Below are 20,350 nucleotides of genomic sequence, written 5' to 3'. Positions count from 1 at the left end.
AATGTCAAGGCTAACTCTAGATTTAATAACTTTGATCAAATCACTATGCGCCTCCCTACATGATTTATTATACCATTTCTGACGGGATCGCATAGCAGCACTTTTCCCAGAGTTTGCAGGTTTAGAGAGTAGAGCTTTTCATTTTTTAAATAGCTGGTCATGTGTGTTGCTGATCAGATGTAGTGTATCTATAGTGATGGGCAAATCCTGAAGTGCACCCCAGGAAGAGGATACTTCTAGGGATAACTCATGCAACAACTCCGGGTCCTCCAAGGCCCTAGGCCAACGGACCCTACGTCTATCATTAGTTAGAAGTGTCTCTGCAGTGTAACATCTCACTGTATCTATTCCACCTTGGCCAACTAAGTATTTTAAACTTAAGACTAAAGGATTGTGGTCGCTCTCTGGGCGAGCAACAACTTCCATATCATCCAGCAGAGACCAATACTCCATTTTTAACAAGATATAGTCAATTCTGCTAGTACTGGCCCCATTATCATAAGTAGGATGTCCGTTTTTATCGGAAAGGGAGCGACCATTAACCGCTCTTAGCCCCCATTCCAGACACAGACCAAGCCAGTGTAGAGCCGCCTCAGTTGCCTTTTTGATGGGATTTAGGGCCAGGACTGGAACATTCCAGACTGCATTTTCCTCCTCCCGTATGTCCTGACTTTCGCACGTCAAGGGTTCAAAATTACAGTTCAGATCCCCTGCTAGTATAATGGGGTTGTCCCTCCCAATAACTTCTAGATATGAGTCCAACTCATCAATAATTGCAGGACACCTCCCCCCAGGTAGGCCACGAGCATAGATGTTTATAATAAACAAGCTCTTGTGGTCCGCCCTGCTTAATTTTATTCCCTGGATATCCGGGTTCAAAACTGGAACTTCCACTATCCTATAATTATTAGTTTGCCTGACCCATATAACTAGGCCCCCAGAGGGTCTTCCTTTTTTCCCCTGTATTGCCGGTTTAAAAAAGTTTAGGTAACCTGTCCGAAATAACGGATCAGGTGCCCAACTTTCTTGAAAAATTATAATATCAAACCTGTCAATGAAAACTGTCCAATCCTCCGATCCTAACTTTCCCTTTAGTCCAGCAATATTCCATGAAACAATTTTCAGCCCAGTGTCCTGAAATATTAATTTTGCTTGATTCGTTCCCCCCATTACTGGGCCCTGCTCACCCCCCTCTGATTGCAGACAACTGACAGGGGGATATCTAACTGTAACAATCCCACATATCTTGTCATATTTCTCTTTATTCCTACCACGGTCTACTGAAACCGAGTCACATAAGCTACAGCTGGCGGCACCATCTGCTGCTGGGTCAATATTATTATTAGAACCCTCACCAACTCTAGCGTTAATATCTGGTAGACTGACCCCACCGTTGTTAGGAGGAAGTCAATCAATACACTCTAGGTCAGAGAGTGGTTCAAAGCGATTATACAGATGGGGGATGGAATAAGGGGTGTAAGGTGCCAATCCATTTAGGAACCTACCCTTGGATTTACCATGATTATTAAACATAGGTATAGTAGGAGGACCCCTATTTCTTTTTGGATAGAAGTAATTAAGGTCCAAAGATTGCACATCACCACTCCTACCAGATCTAGGTTCCCTACGTATAAAATCCACCACCCATGAGTCCCTGAAATTGACAATAATACAATCCCCCTCTAGGTCCTTAGGGCAATGCCCCACCCATTTTACTCTTCTGACATTAAGAATTTCCGTAACAGAGGTCGGTGGGAGAGGTCTATTTTTATTCAACCAAAAGACTACTTTATTTTTGAGCTCCCTAAATGTTTCAGAATTTTCACCTTTAACAACCGATACTCCCGTCAGAATTATATGGGGTGGCCTCGGGAGGAAGGTTGATGCTATGAACATTCTGTTTTGAATCCCTCTTAACGGGCTCTGCAGGAGGATTCTCTTGGCTCCTCAACGTTGGGGCGCTTTGATTAGACTTTAATTTTTCCTTTGCACTTCCCTTGAATTCCTTATCAATATTAGCATCCTTGGTATTTATGCTTATCAATGGTTGGATACTAGAATGTTCAGCAGGGGCTTGGGTTTCAGGTATGGTACATACGCCCGTCCCAGAATCTTTGGGGGTTGTAGTTATCGTTTGAGACATATTTTGCTTATTCGACAATTCTTTTAACATCTCATTATTAGCGATAACTATTTCCTCCAAAGATTCCATTTTAGTATTCATCAATCTAGTACGTTCAAGTAAGGGTATCATAAGTGATTTAACTAATACTTCTATTTTATTTGATAAATCTTTCTCATTACCTGTGGCCGACAGGCAATGTGGGCTAGTATCGGTTAATACAGGTATGGGAGAGTGAGGGTTGGAATCAGCCGATGGATTCAATACTGTAGTATTAGATTTAGGAATCTTAGATATACCTCCCTTTTGTACTCTATTCACTCTTTTCCTTTTGCGACGTTTAATAGTTTGGGAAACCCCCTTAAATATTTGGGGTTGAGCAGGACAACCAGTATGTAAGGCAACATCCTCCCCACTAACATTAGCATCACTCGAGGACAAGCCATCACCTGTTAAAATTGCAATGGATTCATCCTTGTTATGACATAAGCCTACCGGCACTAAGGCAGGATCTTGATGTAGGCTTGTATTTAGGACTAAAGAGCTCACTTTATTAGGGGAAATCGCAGTAGCAATTTGACCTAAAGAAGAGCGCTTGCCTATTATAAGATCTAAAGATAGACGTTTCTCTACAAAGGCTATTTCTTTTTCTTAGATACCCGTCGCTTTAATTAAAAAAGCATCAAGGGGGCCTGTTACCACCCCTGACGAAGTCTGGACTTGTACCAGTCTCTCTTTTCCTGAGCGTAAGGACATAATGGCAAGTACACAATAAGAGATATCAGTCTAAGTATAAATAACAAATTACAATACCTAGATTTACAAAACCAAGAGGGTAGGCCCAGCCCAGCCTCGGCAGCCCTCGGACGGCCTCAGACGGCCCGCCCTTTGCCCGGGCTTAGCCCGGCGACCGCCCGCGCGCATCCCGCGTTGCGGGAAAATATTTGCGTTAAGTGGACCTCCCAGGAGGGGGCGTGTCCGCTGGGGAAGAGGCAACAGGTGTGGACAGCAGAGCCTGCTGGGCCTCGCAGTCCCGCAGCGTATCCTTGCAGCAATCCCAGAGTCCGGTGAACGGCGCCCGCGAAGCGGGGGTCGTGAAAGTTTCCCCAATACAGGCACTGGAGCCAAAAACCAGGAGACAGGTAAGAAGAGTCCAGTTTAAACGGCACCCGTGGAGCGAGTGGTTTCTTGAGCTTTTAAGCCAGGAGGGGGCGTGTCCGCTGGGGAAGAGGCAACAGGTGTGGACAGCAGAGCCTGCTGGGCCTCGCAGTCCCGCAGCGTAACCTTGCAGCAATCCCAGAGTCCGGTGAACGGGGTCGTGAAAGTTTCCCCAATACAGGCACTGGAGCCAAAAACCAGGAGACAGGTAAGAAGAGTCCAGTTTAAACGGCACCCGTGGAGCGAGTGGTTTCTTGAGCTTTTAAGCCAGGAGGGGGCGTGTCCGCTGGGGAAGAGGCAACAGGTGTGGACAGCAGAGCCTGCTGGGCCTCGCAGTCCCGCAGCGTAACCTTGCAGCAATCCCAGAGTCCGGTGAACGGCGCCCGCGAAGCGGGGGTCGTGAAAGTTTCCCCAATTACAGGCACTGGAGCCAAAAACCAGGAGACAGGTAAGAAGAGTCCAGTTTAAACGGCACCCGTGGAGCGAGTGGTTTCTTGAGCTTTTAAGGCAGGAGGGGGCGTGTCCGCTGGGGAAGAGGCAACAGGTGTGGACAGCAGAGCCTGCTGAGCCTTGCAGTCCCGCAGCGTAACCTTGCAGCAATCCCAGAGTCCGGTGAACGGCGCCCGCGAAGCGGGGGTCGTGAAAGTTTCACCAATACAGGCACTGGAGCCAAAAACCAGGAGACAGGTAAGAAGAGTCCAGTTTAAACGGCACCCCTCTCTTAAAAATAGAAAAGAAGTACTTCAACAACAAAAAGACGTTGAAGTAAAACGATTTTGACAAAAAATTAGAAGTTATTTCTGACAGAAATCAGAAAAAAGTGAGAGCTGAAGTTACCAGGGTCCTGACAGAAGGAGCCGGAAAGAACAACTGACCTAACTGTCACCCCTGAGGCATGATGGGAAGCTAGGGGTCATGGCTGCCTTAAAGGCACAGTGCCAGTTTATTCTGTGTGTTTCTGTTGGTTAGTTTTTCAGCTTTCTACACTGATGTTTCTGCAATGCAGCTTATGTGCGGGCAATGGTTTTTTTTCATTCCTCTCTGCAGGATTATGGTTATAAGCAAGGGAAATTCTTACAACATTGCTCAGTGTTGTGGTATATGGTGGACTGTTACAATATATATATATATATATATATATATATATATATATATATATATATATATATATATATATATATATATATATATATATATATATATATATATGGATATATGTATAGAGCTACATATATGGTTTCCACATATATGTTTATATAGGTTTCCGGGGTCCTGCGCATGGGCGGGAATATTCATGTGCTTATGACTATTGATGAGGATCCCCTGGAAGAGAAGCTTTGTTAACCAAGCTATGAGAGTGATTTAGGTCATCTGGCAGAGTGTCAAAAGGTGCAGGTTCTAGACCGGGATCTTCAGCTAGGACGTCATCTACTCAGGGTACTGATGCACATCGTATTTCCCTCCAGGATCATCCTCCTGATGTCGGCTCTAATTAGTCATTAGAGGCTGTGTCCTACCTAATTTCTTGTGCATCAGGTATTGGTACTAGCTGCTTTAGCTGGTTTTCAGTGAGTGCAATTACAAAAGGCAATGTAGACTGGTCCACAAGAAGTACTGATCTAGGCTGAATTGGCTGAGAAGGAATAGCTTAAGGAGACATCAGAAGCAGTAAAGTCGATTGCGGTGAAATAGATAGACTGCTATAAAAATCAAGCATTAGCTGCTTAATGAAGTCCAATAATTCCATGGTTACTTGCACCCTATGTGGGTGGCTTAGTGGCTTATTATGGAGCGTGGACTGCCATAAGGGAAAGGGTTTTGGAATTTATATTGACCATCAGGTCAAGTCATGAGGTCATGCTTAGGAACTAGTCAGATTGTGTGCTGTTGAAATATACAGGAACGTTGCCATCACCATCTTACTAGGCAGACCACTTAATTCACCTACACTATATTGATGAGTGATTTTAATTGATGAAACAATTGACAACAATAGAACAGTTGCTGACATAAGGCTTTGAGGTACAGCTACGTTAAGAGCTGTCGTAAAGGGGTAGTCTAAGTGATCACTGACAAAAAGTGGTCAACAGGATAGACTGCATCAACAGGACAGATTTAACCATCCACTGGACGCTCTTAGCCATTCCTGACTGAAGTGGTTGGTTTCTTTTAATTATTGAGGTTGCAGTAAACATGTGCAAATCCCCTATAGATGAGGCCTTAGTCAACATAGAAACTGGATCTGAGGAGAAGGGAAACCACTCCAAATTAACAGACTGTCTCAATGCTTTTGATTCTCTAAAACGAAGTACCCTCAGAATCAATCAAGTGTCTGCATCTGAGTAGCAGGCACAGTTATTTGGTGGGGATGATCAGAGTCTCCTATGGGAAGCCTACCAGCCATTTCTTAGAACACACAAATTCTAATTTGTAACAGGAGGAGGGTGAGAACACACTGCCTCACATCCCAGCACTCAATTTGCCCTAATGCATCATGACCTGTTGTTCTCGGATGAAGGAATGAATCAAGGAACACGTGTCTAAAGATACATAAAATAGGCTGCACCAACAGGGGTGAAAAATTAAAGACTACTACTGAAGTAAGTGTTATCATGAATCGCATTTACCATGATGCATTGGGGAAAACTGAATGCTGGGATATGAGGCAGTGTGTTCCCACCCCTTTTAATTTCAAGTTTGTGTTTCCTTGTCCTTGCAGAAGAAAGAATTGTAATACCCCTCACTGATCCCTGGCCAGGGTAAACAGGCTTCAAGGCATAAGGGGACCCTCCTTGTGACAGAGGATTAAACAACTAAATGTGCTGCAAATACAGTTATTGGGATCATGCCCAGTTTTATGGAGACATAAAATGCAGTTCATGTGTGTGAGGGGGAGGGGGTGTCTTTGGAATAAGGCTGCCTTACGAAACCTGGACTGTGATGGTGTTTCTGCCATTGAAGACAGTGCTCCTGGCGCCATCTCCAGGTGACAAAATAGGAAGAAGCGACAGTTACTTACATTCAAAGTTTGCATCTTAGATACCTTTAATGAAGTCATGTTAGAATGATTGTCACCTGCATGCGGGAATATCGGACCAGTGTAATTGTATACAAATACAATCCTAAGTGTACATATGACATTATAAAATACTGAGTTTTTCAGAAGACAGGAGCCTCACATAAATAAACACTACACAGGATAGCACTAATGCCGAAGCTTTAAAACCTGAAGAAATTAATGGCAAACACGGCATAATAGGCAGCAATGTCAAGGTGATTAAAAATAGTATAGTGCTCCTTTAAGAATCCAGCATCTTCCTAATCGCAGCGTGCCTTGTACTGGCAGTTCACTCAGAGTCTGTTCTTTTGTGGCTTATGTGCTTGTTATTTCTGAACACTTAAGACCATAAAACAACGCTTTGTGAGGGACTTCTCTCTATTTTTAACTCAACGTCTTCGGTGTATGGGAAAATATATATTTTTTCCTACATTCTAGAGATCTTCTGTAACTCTTTCCAGGAAAAACACCTTCATTCAATGTGTAGAACCACATCCGACGGGAGAAAGAAGGCAGCGAATGACCCTTACATAATCTTTTACCTTCTTCACAAGGAGCGCACATGTTGCAAGGACATGCCCAAATGAACACGGCTTCCAAGTAAAAGGGAGGAGGTCAAGCACAAAGGGCAGAAAAAGTGTGCAAGAGAGGGTACTCCTGCTACTGGTTTCCAACCTCCTACACCAAAAGACTTCATATGGGAAGACTTCATTGCCATACTCATCGTAATGTGCTTTAGCAGTCCAAAACAGCAGCTTCCTGCTCGCTGCTTAAGACAGCTAAGGTGTTCTTTTTAATGTCAACATTGAGCCAAAACATAATTCTAGTCAAAGCAGACTCCAGTGCTAATACACTCCTTGTCCAGATGCTAGACTTCACTCAGGTTCTATGCTTATTGTAGGAAAGTGCCCTTTTTGAATGGTTGCCCCCACTTTTTGCCTAATGTTGATGTACTTAGACTGAGTGTGCCCTGGGTTCCTTCCAACCAGGTACCCAGGGCCTATGTTCTTTCCCTTAACTGCACTGTTGCAAAACCCAATTGTCAACTCACTGGCTACATGTAAGTAAAAGGTACCATAGGTACCAAGGGCAGTGTGACCAGGGAAGGCCCCTAAGGGCTGCAGCACTTATTGTGCCACCCTTAGAGGCCCTGTAGCTATACACACACACGCTGAAGTTGAAGGCTGCGTGTTTTGGTGCAGAACAAAGTGAAGAGTCAACATGGCACACATCCCTGTGTGCCATGCCTACAAACCACTGCCCTGGCATAGGTAAGCCACCCCTCTAGCTAGCTGCAATATACCAGTGGTGAGGGTACAGGTGCATGTGCCCTGTACCACTACAGTATCTAAGTCCATTCTTAGACATTATAAGTGCAGTTATGCCATAAAGAGTATATGGTCTGGGAGTTTTGTCATTCAGAACTCCACAGCTCCATAATGGCTTTACTGAAAACTGGGAAGTTTGATATCAAACTTCTCAGCACATTGAACCCAAACTGATGCCAGTGTGGGATTTAATGAAAAATGTTTCTCGACACCTGGGTTGAAACTCTGCCGCTCTCTGGGTCCTGAACCAAAGCACATCCTGGGATGAGGTGCCAAGCCTCCTCTCCTAGGATGGGCTGGATCAACGAAGGGGAAGCTTCAAATGCCTACCGCCTTTGTGAGCTACCCCAGCCCTTTGCTGCTTCCAACAACTGGCTCCCACCGGTTCTGACCCCCACTTTGGACGGTAGAATCGGCGGGAAAACCGAGGGAGGGAGGGAGGTGTGATCACCTTTGCCAACCCCACCTCTCAGGCGGGGGAGGCGAGGTGAAGCACAATTCTCAGTCCCTGCCATCTTGCAGATGGGGGGACCCAGTCAAAAAGAGGGAGGCATATGCCCCCCTGGCACTGTGGGGTGGCATAAAAGGGGGAGTAAGAACCCCAAGGAAGGGACCCATTACTTTACTTACCTGTAACGCCCCTAAATCTAGTATTTAAGAGCAACCCTGAATCTTGCCTCCTCAGACAAGAAGAAGAGCAGAAGGACCGGAGAAGCCGTGCTGAAACTGAGAGGAGGAGGACGCCCACTGACTTGGCCCCAGCCCTACCGGCCTGTCCCCACCTTAAACCTGCTCCAGCAAAATCCCAGTGTATCCTGCAGCCTCAAGAACCCGAAGGACCTGCCCTGCCTTCCAAGCCAAAACTTTGCCTCCCGTGAGTATCGGATGCGCTCAACCACAGACTCGGGCCCCAGCCCAAACCACGAGTCGGTAACACTCTGCACAGGACACCCACGGCCCGAGTTCAAGTGGCCCAACACCACAAGAAGGTTTCCCCGGCGATACTGACCCGAGATCTGGTGATCTCTGACCTGCCTTAACTCTCCAAGCAAAGCCTGCAGCCCCTTTCTGGAGGAACCCCCGACAGGAGCTGGTAAGAAAAACCTGACGCCTAAAGACATTCCTGGACCTGACAGCCCACGGCCTTGGGTGGCCCAACCGACGGTGTCCCAGCATCCCAACTTACCTTTCCACCGGTGGTCAACGCCAGAAGATCTTCGTCCCAGAGCCTCCAGTCTTTGTTGCAACCGGAGAATCTCCATTGAAAACAACAGGGTACCCGACACCAAAACAGCACCTGCACCCACCCGCCCCTGCACCGCTGCGGGTGTACTCTGGGTGCTAACTTGGATCCCCCTTTGCCCTGAGCCTAGCACCAGGAGCTTTGCTCCCACAACCTTGTGGTCTGCTCGTGAGCAGCCACCAACTGGAGGCCTCCTATCCCCCATTGGATAACATTGGGCCTCAGCACTCTGCACCCGGCCGCCCTAGTGCCGCTGAGGGTGTTTCAAGAGTGCATCCTTGACCCTGGGGGAACCCTAGAATACCAACTCCCACAAACCAGTACTTACTTGCAAACCGTTAACTTCATTTTTCTCTATAGAAATACATCGACTGTTTTTCCTTGAAAATTGTTTTAACTGTGGAGTTGGTTTGCATGGAACATTGAAAAATTGCCTATGTACTAAAAGTGAACTACTTACCTTTTGTCTAGGAGATGTCTCAGTGTGGTGAGGTCTTATCCTCATGTAAAACGTGTAAGCTTGCATTTCGTGCATTGAAGAAATTACACAATTAGAGACAATGATCTAATGTGTCAGCATATACAGCACTTTGTTTTTGAATCCTTGAGTTCTTTTTGATATTGTACCAACCTTTACATTGTAGATCGTTGTACTTTACTCTTTTGCAGAAACTATCAACAGTCCACTATTTACAGAGGAATTGTTAAACAGCCCTGATTACAGTTGATATGGTTGTATTGGTTCCAACCTTTCATTCATTTATTTAATTAATTTATCACTTTGTGCAGTAGCAACATTTCTGTGGTCCTGAAGAAGGCATAGGATAAAATGTGCCCGCTTATGCTGAAACATGTTGACCCTTCATATTTAGAAAGTTATTTGTTGAAAACTGTCATTTCGCACTGTTTTTAGGTTTGACCTCTGAGAGATATTAATAAAAGTTTTTTTCTCTCAGCAGTCAATTTTAATTCCCTATTTCACAGCATCTTCGCACTGCACCTAACATTCCCACACAAATCGATCATTCACTTCTGTAGGTCTAAATAAAGCATGTTTTATCGCTATAATTTACATAGCCCCCAAAAAAACATCCGTGAGATCCCCTTTCCTTTTAAAAGGGTTGCAGCCCTTAGTGCCACTAGAGTGACACTAGGAGGAGACCCAGATGATGAAGCATGTCACCATTGGTGAGTGATGGGAATCCGTCCTTTTATAGGATTTTTCCTTCTGTAGCCTGCTAGAAGTATATAGGTTTATGGTCACTGTCTTTAGGTCTTTTGTGGTTCTAACAGTCTGTTTAGACTCGTGGATACTGTTTTGTGTATTTACACAGGTATGTGTGCCATGTAGACTCTTTAGCTTTCTATTCACCAAAACATGCAGCATGAAATGGAAGTGTGTGTGTGAAGGTACAGGGCCTCTAAGAGTGGCAGAATATGTGCTGTAGCCCTTAGAGGCCTTCCCTGGACAGTGCCCTTGGTACCCATGGTACCTTTACAAGGGACTTTAATATGGCCAGAGCGGTGGCAATTGGGGGTATAAAGGTACAGCTTGGGAAAGAACACAGGTCCTGGGAACCGGATTGTCAGGGACCCAGGGCACATCAAGTCAAAGTGCATCAGAAGTCCGCAAAAAAGTGGGGGGGTTACTGCAACAGGAACACAGCTTACTACACGTATGGAGATAATATGGATACCTATGGAATGAGAGGTGCCTGTAATGTTAACCAAATCTATGTTTGTGGAGACCTATAAAAAGAGGAAGCGAATAACTACGGGGGGCTGTACTTATGGTGGGATCACATGAATTTGGGAACAGTGTAATTCCTTGTGAGGGGAGTGGAGTAATACCTAGCGGCTTTGTGAAGACCCATGGGATAGAGGTAAATGATTGTGAACAGCGGGATGGTGCTGGAGCTGTCAATCATCTGCGCACAAAAGTTGAATGTTACCCTTACCAACAGAGCTCCGAGTGGCTCCAGCCCTGGGCCTTGTTTTTCTCGGGCATCAACAACAAAAAGAAAGGGGCAACGGCTCCTATAGTGCTGTCCTTGCAAGCTACACCAACTCGGTTATATAGTGAGAACTTGACTTCTAGTTTGAAGGTACAGGAAAGCTTTATATGAGCTCAAGTTAAATTATCCAAGGTCAGGTTCATTTTTTCAGAAACAGGAAGTTGAGCTGACATCGAGATTGTAACCTAAGTCTCAACTTCTAAAGCTTTGGCGGTAGCGTCACATCCTCTCTTTCTGCTAACAGCGCCTCTGCAAGTGGCCCTCCAGCTTTCTGACGTCACGAGGCTGGAAAAAACAATGGCGTGAGAATAACAACCTCCCTGCACCTAACAAGTAAAAACCTCTTTCAATTAATCGGTATTCACCAGATCCTTGGAGGAATCACATGATGATTGGGGAACCCAGTTCGAGGAATGCCTAAGCAAGAAACAAAAAGAGGACTATGATAGCAAAGGAAGCCTTTAGGAGGTTGAAATCTTATCTGCAATTTTGAAAATGAACCGCTTTTTGTATCAGTCTGCTGGCAGAAATTGTTTTGCACCGTTCAAAGGATGTCCTGGAGTGCGGGGAGCCAGTTGGGCAACTAAGCGAAAGCTCAGATTTGGGATAAGATGAGGAAATGTAAATCCAGCTCTGGGGCAGACGAGATGTAAAGTTTTATGGCTCGTGCTTGCATAAAGGGTCTTACAAGAGGTCTCCAAATCTACACATCTCTCTAGAGTTGTGCCTGCAAAAGGATTAGCGGCTTCGATTGTTTTTTCTTCGAGAAACGTAAAACCACGCTGCAGTGGACAAAGAAATGTACCATTTGATTGCGCAAAGGATGCACTGTGGTAACCAGCATATCCCCACCCCAGCACTTACACTTTTATTTCTCCCAAACCCCCAGGTTCCATCTTTATTATGAAGACTGACCTGAGGCGGGCAATTGTGGCACTGACGCGAGTGCTTGAGTTCGAGGCGGGTGAGCGACGAGGAGCAGAATTTAGAAAGTGACATCGGTGGAGTGCTGCAGAGTGAGTCCGCTCCACCCACGACTACTAGTTGCCCTGAACAGCAAATGGTAGGTGTGAGAAAGTGCCCTCTTTCTGCATGGTTGCCCCCACTTTTTGCTGAATTGCTGATGTACTTTGACTGAGTGTGCCCTGCGCTCCCGCTAATCAGGTACCCAGGGCCTATGTTCTTTCCCAAAAACTGCATTGAAGCCTAAACCAAATTGGCATCTCTGGCCACAGGTCAGCCCCTGGTAAATGGTACCACAGGTTCCCAGGGCACTGTGACCAGAGAAAGCCTCTAAGGGCTGCAGCACTTATTGTGCCACCCTTAGAGGTCCTGTACCAGTGCACTCAGACACTGCCTTTGCATGCTGCGTGTCATGGTGCAGAACAAAGTGAAGAGTCGACATGGCACACATCCCAGTGTGCCATGTCACAAACCACTGCCCTTGCATACATCAGTCACCCCTCTAGCTGGGTGCCCTATGCCAGTGGTGAGGGTACAGGTGCATAAGCCCTGTACCTCTACAGTGCCCAAGTCCATTCCTGGGCATTGTAAGTGCAGTGCTGCCATTAAGAGTATATGGTGCTGGGAGTTTGTCATTACGAGCTCCACAACACCATAATGGCTACACTGAAGACTGAGAAGTTTGGTATCCAACTTCTCAGTGTGAGAAAGTGCCCTCTTTCTTGCATGGTATGCCCCCACTTTTTGCTAAATTGCTGAATGTACTTTGACTGAGTGTACCCTGGACTCCTGCCAATCAGGTGCCCAGGGTCTATGTTCCTTCCTTAAAACACACAAACTCCAAATTGGCAAACCCTGGCCACATGTCAGCCCCTAGTAAATGGTACCCTAGGTACCCAGGGCCTTGTGACCAGGGAAGACCCCTAAGGGCTGCAGCACTCATTGTGCCACCCTTAGGGGCCCTGTACCCTTACACACACACACTGCCTTTGCAGGCTGAGTGTCTGGGTGCAGGACAAAATGAAGAGTCGACATGGCACACATCTCTGTGTGCCATGCCCAACACCCACACTGCCAAAGCATATGTCAGTCACCCCTCTGGCTGGGTGCCTTATGCCCATGGTGTAGGCAGAGGAGCAGGAGCCCTGTGCCCCTACAGTACCCAGGTCCATTCCCGGGCACTGTAAGTGCAGTGCTGCCATTTAAGAGTACATGCTGCTGAGAGCTCGTCAAACACGAGCTCCACAGCACCATAATGGCAACACTAAAGACTGGGAAGTTTGGTATCAAACTTCTCAGCACATTAAACCCACACTGATGCCAGTGTGAGATTTAATGTACCAAGCACCCCAGAGGGCATCTTAGAGATGGCCACTTACAACTAACCTACAATCCACGTCTGCTCTGAGGCTGCCCAGGCTGCCACACAGCAGACACGTTGCTGGACCCCTGGGTGGGAGAGCCCCTGCTCTCCCGGGCCTGCAACAATGCACATCCTGGGTAAGGTGATAGATCTCCTCCCCCAGGATGAGCAAAGGGAAACTTCAAAGGCCTGCCGCCTCTAGGAGTTTCCCCAGGCCACTGCAACCCCCCACTCTGGCGGGAAGCTTGGCCGAAAACCCCATACAAGGACAGGGGATGTGCCAGCCTGTCCACCCCACCCCTCAGGTGGGGGAGGCGAGGTGAAGCACATCTCCGGGCTCTCGCCATCTTGAAGATGGGAGGCCCTACCCTATCAGGATTAGGCTACTGCCCCCCTCCCACAGGAGAGGGGCAGGATAGGGGGTGTACCCACCCCAGGACAAGGACCCATTGGTCCCTGGCCTTCACCTACCTGTAACACCCCTAAATCTAGTATTTAGGGGCACCCTGAACCTTCCTTCCCCAGATTCCAGATTCCAAAACTACAAGAAGAGCGAGAAGAAAAGAAGACCTGCCCTGCAGCTGCGAAGGAGAGGGAGACACCAACTGCTTTGGCCCCAGCCCTACCGGCCTGTCGACCTCGAACCTGCTCCTGCTCCAAACCCGGCATCTCTTGTGGCCAGCAACCTCAGAAACCCCGGAGGACCTGGCTACCTTTGAACTCTGATCCCCTGGGACTCCCATGAGTAGAGGCTCTACTCAGAACCTACCTTTGACCCCTGGCAGCAGCCCGGAACCGCGATCCCAGCCCACTCTGCACCCGCCACGCCTGGCCGGTGCCGGAGTGAACTAAACCCACGAGGACGACCCCACGGCGACTGTGACCCCGAGTCCGGCACCCAAGGACCCCCCTCGGCAATCCTGACGAAGCCTGCAGCCTCAGAACAGAGTGCCACCCCAACCGCGATCAACAGAGGATGAGATTTCCCGACACCAAAAGGCACCCCTGCACCCGGCGCCCCACGGCCCTCTGTGTCCAATCCCAGGGTACCTACCTATCCTCCAACTACCCAACTTACCTCTCGAAGTGGTGGTGGCACCTGAAGAGTCCTCGTACCCGAGCTTGCAGTCTTTGTCCAAACCGGAGATTTCCCATAGAAATCAATTGAGCGCCCGACGGCTCAAAAGCACCCTGCACCCAGCCGCACGAGTGGCCCTGGCAGTGAAAACTCTACTCTAACCTACTTCCCCACTTGCCCTGAGTAAGTGACCAGGAGCCCAGCTCCCACAGCCGCGTGGCTTGCCCGACAGCAGCCACCAACCCAGGCCCCCCTATCCCTCATAGGATAACATTGGGCCTAACTCTCTCTGCACCCGGCCGTCCTGAAACCGCTGAGGGTGAACTGATTGTACCTACCTGACACTGGGGGACCCCTGAGTCTATGCCCAGAACTTCAACTCTGCCAGTCGAGTACTTACCCTTAAACCGCTAACTTCATTTTTCTCATAGGGTAACATTGACTGGCTTTTTCTTGGAAATTCTTTTAAGTGTGGACTTTTCAAAACTCAAAATATTCACCAAAAATCAGCCGAGTATCAAAAACGAATTTACTCACCTGCTCTTAGGTGAGCTCCCAGTGCTGGATCTTGGTGCCCAGCACTGACTCTGAAAAGTACCCACAACTATACGTACCTCTAACTCCTTTTTCTTCCATAGGAAACCACTGACTGTTTTTCTGTGAAATTTCTTCTAAGTGTGGATTTCTGCAATTTCTAAATATTCTTCAAAAATCGTATAACATCTGAAAACGTAATTACTTACCTGTTTAAAATAAAGGTCCCAGTGCTCAGTCTAGGCACCCAGTACTGGATTACAAAAGTAACGATAACCTACTGTACCTGTAACCTACATTTTCTTCCATAGGGAATCATTGATTGTTTGCTCTGAAATATTTTCTAAGTGCTAACTTTTGAAATAGCTAAATATTAGTTAAAAATCATTACAGTACCAAAGTCGACTTTTAACAGCTGATTCTGAGAACTGACCCAGGACTGGATCTAGGATCCAGGCCTGGAATTACAAAAGTAATCTAAAAAGTAATCTGTTGCATATAACTTGAATTTATCATTGGGCTCAATGTATTGTGTTTAGAAATAGAGTTGCCTACTGCAACTACTTGTAACTGTTTACTAAAAAGTCTATTGCATATACAAAAGTATTCTTATGAAACATCTCCTGACGAGAAAGTATATTTTAATTCCAAGTGTTGGTTCTAACATAAAACAAGCATATATTTTTTTATATACAAACCATTGGCCTAGAGTTCAGTTATTGAGTGTGTGGAAATATTTGCTGACTGAGTGTGCACAACAAATGCTTTACACTGTCCTCTGATACTGCCTTACTGCTCGACCAGGCTACCACTTTGGAGAGTAAGGTTATATCTAACTTTAACCTCTGTTAAACCCTTGGGGTCTGTGGACTCTGTACACCCTGTACCTATTAAGGAACAGTATATACAGAGCCACTTTCTCACACTCAGCACATTAAACCCACACTGACGCCAGTGTGGGATTTAATGTAAATTGCAACAGAGGGCATCTTAGAGATGCCCCCTGAAACTCGACCAACTTCTAGTGACCTGACTGAGTGGCTGCTTAGGCTGCCACCAACAGACATGTTTCTGGACCCCTGGGTCGGGAGCCTGCTGCTCTCTGGGGCCTGAAACAATGCACATTGGTGCGAGGTGCCAAGCCTCCTACCCCAGGATGGGCAGGGTTCACGAAGGGGAAGCTTCAAAGGCCTGCCACCTTTGTGAGCTTCCCCAGGCCACTTGCTCTCAGCAACTGGTCCCTACTGGTTCTGACCCCCACTTTGGGCGGGAGAACCGGCGGGAAAAACAAGTGAGGAAGAGAGGTGTGCCCACCTCTGCCAACTCCACCCCTCAGGTGGGGGAGGTGAGGTGAAGCACAACTCCGAATCCCCGCCATCTGAAGGATGGGGTGGACCCAACCAACCAGGGACAAGCTCATGCCCCCTCCCACTGGAGGGTGGTACAATAGGGGGTGTACCCACCCCACGAAAGAGAGCCATTGGTCCCTGCCCTTTACCTACCTGTAACGCATGTAAATTAAGTATTTAGGGGGCACCCTGAACCTTGCATCCTGAGATCCAGACAAGAAAGAAGATAAGAAGAAGGACTGAAGAGCCGTGCAGAGCTAACAAGGGGACGACGCCCACTGAATTGGCCCCAGCCCTACTGGCCTGTCTTCCCCTCGAACCTGCTCCTGCGAAATCCCGATGTGTGCTGCAGCCAGCAACCTCAAGAAACCCAGAGGACCTGCCTGCGTTCACTTCTAAAGACTGCATCTCCTGTGAACACAGGATTTGTTCAAACTGCAGCTTCTGGCACCAGCCAGAGACCGCGAATTCAGCTCACTCTGCACCCGCCGAACCCCGCCCGAGCTCAAGTGGAAAAACACCATGAGGAGGTCACCCCGGCAATCCTGACACGAGATCTCGTGACCCCTGACCTGCCTCCAGCTGACGCCTGGAGCCTAAATCAAGAAGGCCCCCCTAACCGCGACCAGGAGCTGGTAAGAAGATCCGACCCCAAAAGGCACCCCTGCACCCGATGCCCCGCAGCCTTGTGTGACCAAACCGACGGTGCCTAACCAACCCTTAACTTCCCAACTTACCTCTCCAAGTGGTGGTCGCACCCAGAAGTCCTTTGTTTCCCTGCCTGTAGTGCTTTTGCAAACCGGAGGTTCTCCATAGAAAACAACAGGGCGCACAACATCAAAATAGCACTCTGCACCCGACCGCCCCACTGACTCTGAGGGTGCACCTTTTGTGTTACTTTGTGTCCCCATTTGCCCTGACCTTGACCCTAGGAGCTTTGCTCCCACAACCCAGTGGCTTGCTTATCAGCAGCCACCAACCGGAGGTCCCCTATCCCCCAATGGATAACATTGGGCCGCAACACTCTGCACCCGGCCGCCCTAGTGCCGCTGAGGGTGCAACAACAGTGCATCACTGACCCTGGGGGACCCCTGAATCTAACCCCAGAACCTTAACGCCCACAGACAATTACTTACCTGTGAACCGTTAACTTGTTTTTACTCCATAGGATAACATTAACTATTTGTCTCCAAAAAGTTTTAAGTGTGGAGTTTTGAAATCTAAAAATATTCTTTAAAAATCATGTGAATAACCAAAACATAATTACTTACCTGTTTCCAGGAAATGTCCCAGTGCTGAATCTAGACATCCAGCACTGAGTTAGAGCAGTAACGTAAAAAGTAACTTACCTGTAATTTACTGAAAAAGCCTATTCATTTCAATGTACTGTATTTGCCAAGTGTTGCAACCTACTGCATCCCCTGTGAATCAAACAAAGTACAATTGCTATTGCATTTTCAAACTGTCCTATATCCAGTAACTTATTACTGAAAAGTATTTAATGCTTACCTGTGCCAGGCTTGCTTGTTTCTAAAAATAAAACAACACAATTGGCCTAGAGTTCAGTTATTGAGTGTGTGAAATCATTTGCTGACTGTTTACATCAAATGCTTAACACTGTCCTCTGATACTGCCTTACTGCTCGACCACTCTACCACAATTAGAGAATAAGGTTCTACCTAACTTTAACCTCTGCCTACCTCTGGGGTCACTTGGACTCTATACACACTATACCTCATTTTGGTGTAGTATATATAGAGCCAGTTTCTTACATAGAACAGTTTGAAAAGGCAATAGAAATTGTACTTTGTTTGATTTACAGAGGATGCAGTAAGTTGCAACACTTAGGAAATACAGTACATTGAAATAAATAGGCTTTACGGTGTGCACCTAGGCCCGAAGGTGAAGGTGTTACTGAAGCCTTTTTATGAGTGGGTGGGTGGGAGGGGTCGAAGTCAGTACTTACGACCCGCTGCCCTGGAGTGATGTCTTTGACGTCGGAGTCATCGGCTTCGGAGGCGCTAATGTTGCCCTCTTCGATCTGCTCCTGCTCCGGTACATTGATTGCTTCTTGGAAGATATTGACCGGTATCTATGTTGATGATCGAGCCATGCTTCTTCGAGCCCGACGATCCCGTATTGTTTTCTTGGAGCGGAAAGAGGCACAAGCTGGACAGTCTTTGGCCTCGTGCTCAAGTTAAAGGCAGAGGTTACACACCTCGTGAAGATCAGCGTGTGGAAACTTGGATCCACATGAGGACACTTTTTGAAAGGAGTTCTTTCCATGAGCCAAAGGCCTAATGGCGTGGCTAGGCCCGAAGGCTTGTGTCGACAACCGGAATAGAAGAATTCAAGTTTGTAGAGATGCGCTTCAATAGGGAAATGCGATTGAAACAATACCGAAGAATGGGTGAAGGATTGCGCGTCGAAAGGTAGAACGGTAACGACACCGAACTGGAGCGTGACGAACACATCCGAGCCTGATGGCAGAAATAGACAATCTGAAGATGGAGTCGATGCCCAAGCGCATTATTGTCCAAAGGAGGAGTCATCTATCTTGTGACTTCCAAAGACTTAGTCCAATACAACAACAAAGTGCAAACATCCGGGCCCAACACCAGATGGTGATCTATGCACAGTGTGTGATCTGCAGCTCATATGCCTCGAACAAGAGTGTTTTTCTAGTTTCTGAGACACACTGAGAATGGTGAAACGCATACAAAATAATACAGACAATACAGTGTGTTGCGCACCGAGAGGATCCCGAAGGACGGTGTCTAACCAGAGCGCTGCAAACCACGTCCGAACCCGATGGCGGAAAGAAATCAATCTAACAGTGGAGTCGATGCCATGTGCACTATCACTGAAAGGAGGAGTCACCTTACCTTGTGACTGGAAAATACTTCTTCGAAGACAACAACTTGCAAACACCCGGACACAACACTAGATGGCAGGAGTATGCAAAGCATGTGTATCTACAGCACACATGCCTAAAACACACATTTATCATGTCTTTAAAACTGTCTGAGACAAGTCAAACATTTTTCTGACATGCACTCGGAGATAATCAGACAATGTTTGGTTGGGTGGGTGGTTCAGGAAATACATTATTCAGTGCTTTGCGTTTGTGTCTCCAACATAAAAGGTCAACAGTAAAGGGTAAATACATATTTCCCAAGCACTCAATGAAATAAAGAAAAACACTAGTTGGTACCTCTTCTTTTTGTGGAGCATGTTCCTCTATGCACTCTGCAACTGTGTTCTTCTCACTGGGGATCCACAAGGAAGAATTGTGCTTTGTTTGCTCAGCGAATTGCTGCTGTTGCATGAATAACATATGTAGAGCTCCTGTATTTCTGGTAGAGAGACCTGCAGTGACTGGGCTTCCATAAGCACTTCTTCTAGTTCTGCACTTAGACCTACAATGATATAATTTAAGACTCTGGTAATGACAGATCGTATGAGACAGTTTGTGCATTACTATATGGTTATAGTTCTCCTGATATATTAAAATAATGAAAACACCAGATGCTAAAGAGTTCTATCAATTAACATGGTTCATGCCTTCAACATAGGTTACAACAAAACCACCTAGATAAAACATTCAGTATTTCAGCAATCTTCTGCACATCAGAAGAGGTATGAAAATAGTTACTTACCTCTAACTTCAGTTCCCCAACATTGGAATCTTTTATACAAACACATGCTTGAATTCTTCCCCGTTGTCAGGCTGGGAATCCCCGGTGCATTAAAGTAGCAGTATAAAGTATAAAATAAACAGCATACAAAGTAAAATGCCCACTGGCCTGAAACATGGTATGTTTAGTAACACATCCACCTCATTTGAAAGAACCCAAACTTCAGCCAAACTCCCCCTAGAGGCCATAATAGATCAGATTTCAAACACACGTGTACGAATAAATATGATGACCCACTGACTGGGAAGGAGGGAGGGTTGCATGTGAATATATAAAATATATCAATGTTGAGGAACTGGAGTTACAGGTAAGTAACTAATTTCTTCTCCAACTTGGCTCTTTGATATATTCACATTCTTTAATCAGAATAGCAAGCAGTACAAATTATAAAATACATGCAGGAAGCAGGATTACCATTAATGGAAACGATTTCTCAGCACT

The 20,350-nt window shown here is 46.6% G+C and overlaps 1 pseudogene across 1 annotated transcript in view; it reads right to left on the bottom strand.

Annotated features, from left to right (window-relative positions):
• LOC146866933 (lysine-specific demethylase 5B-like) overlaps nt 1-20,350 on the bottom strand; it is a 623,554-nt pseudogene that overhangs the window by 101,984 nt on the left and 501,220 nt on the right. Inside the window, exon 11 of the transcript XR_014966711.1 lies at nt 19,426-19,630. The product of XR_014966711.1 is annotated as a lysine-specific demethylase 5B-like (transcript). The remainder of the gene's footprint in view (nt 1-19,425; nt 19,631-20,350) is intronic.

Source organism: Triturus cristatus, chromosome 1_2 (genome assembly GCF_964204655.1).
Source record: "Triturus cristatus chromosome 1_2, aTriCri1.1, whole genome shotgun sequence".
Taxonomy (NCBI): Eukaryota; Metazoa; Chordata; class Amphibia; order Caudata; family Salamandridae; genus Triturus; species Triturus cristatus.
The sequence above is the reverse complement of the archived record's forward strand: the minus strand, read 5'-3'. Positions and strand labels throughout refer to the sequence as shown.